The sequence below is a fragment of the Anthonomus grandis genome, chromosome 13 (assembly GCF_022605725.1).
Source record: "Anthonomus grandis grandis chromosome 13, icAntGran1.3, whole genome shotgun sequence".
In the NCBI taxonomy this organism is placed as follows: Eukaryota; Metazoa; Arthropoda; class Insecta; order Coleoptera; family Curculionidae; genus Anthonomus; species Anthonomus grandis.
In genome coordinates, this window is record NC_065558.1 from 4,937,299 (window position 1) to 4,939,128 (window position 1,830).

The window sequence follows — 1,830 nt, forward strand, 5'->3', positions numbered from 1 at the left end:
GGCTTGTGTTTTATTATTACCCCTTTAATCTCCTTATTACTCCGATTGATTTTTCTAGGTTTTTATTCCTCTCTTTCTTAATTAAACAACAAATAGTCTAGAAACAAGCACGGCTTTATTTACTGCAAGATATGAGTGGAAACAAAATTAGTGGAAATATTTATAATTTGCGTAAATCGGGGTAATGTCTAATCACAATGCGATTCTCGGCAATCTTAATATAATTTGCAGAATTAGGCCAAAGAATTTTACAGTGAGGGAAATTTTTAATAAGCTAAGTAACTACAGTAAGTTTTACTAATGATTGATTCATTCCTGGAATAATGTTTTCTTGTCAAATGATCCAATTGAAGATTTTCATACAATTATAGTAAAATTATATAATAAGGCCTTCACACCAAGAGAATCATGGTTCATTAAAGGGCTTAAAGAATCATCAAAAATTTACGATCTTTTCATTACATAAGAGAAATTACAAATAGTATAGTATATTATTACTTGAATAAATACAAATCATTATATAGGGTGTCAATTTGAAAACTTAATGCAAATATCTCTGAAACTAAAAAAATTAAAAAAGCGCAATTTGCTACAAATGGTATACAGGTAGGGGAAACTACAACCCTACGACCATATTTTGGTTTTAGGATGTCGCACGATGCCAAAATTTTAAATAACACCACCCATTTTGTAATACCTTAAATTAAAGGTCTTTTGGAGTAGTACAGTAGAATCTCGATAACGTGAACAGCCTAATTGGTATTCAGCCCATTCTAAAACATGAACGCCAAAAATATCTTGCCTCTATAACGTGAACAAAAAAATATTTATATCGTTTTATCGTTTTACCCGTAGGCATCAAGCGGCATTTCCTATGTTCCCTTTGTCGGCAACTTTAGTGCTTTTGCATATCGCCGCCAAATTGTATATCTTGTTTGTACATGTTTGGAAGAGATATGAAATTTGCGTCTTATTCAGTGTTTGTTCGCCGATCAATATGAAACAAGCACGATGTCTACTAAGAAAGTAAATTATTTAACTCTGGAAAAAAAATCTCTTAGACCTTCTGAATATCCATTAATGGAAAAAGCTTTGTATAAGTGGTTTTTGCGACAACGAGAGAGGAATGCACCAAATAAGTGGTTTAATTTTAAAAGAGAAAACCAAATATTTTCAGGAAAAACTGTACGACAAAAATTCCACTTTTTCTGCGAGCTCGGGGTGGTTGCAAAAGTTCAAGAAAAGATTTGGCATACGCTTCCTAACAATAACTGAAAAAATATCTTCTCAGCCCGAGCTGGTTTCACCATTCTTACGTAAACTTGAAGAAAAAATCAAGGACCTAAACTTGGACTATAGATGAAACCGGCTTGTACCGAAAGCTTTTACCCGGAAAGACTTACGTATCCAGTGAAGAAAAAACTGCCCCTGGAAGAAAAACAGCCAAAGAAAGAATAACGTTTCAAGCATGTACAAATGCGACTGGACTACGTAAATTGACTCCTTTGGTAATAGGGAAAGCTAAAAAACCACGAAGTTAAAAATTCTTACATTCCTGTACACTACAAAAACTCACAATCTGCATGGATGACAGCCGGAATTTTTAAGAAATGGTTTAAAGAAATTTTTGTTCCTGAGGTAAATTTCCTGCCATAGCTATACATTTCAAAATTAAAAGTTTGTTTTAATTTTAGGTGGGAAAGTTTCTTAAGAAACAAGGTCTTCCAGAAAAAGCACTTTTTTTATTGGATGTTGCCCCCAGTCATCCTCCAGTAGAGGAACTTTTATCTGATGATAGACTAATTCAAGTTATGTATATGCCTCCCAATG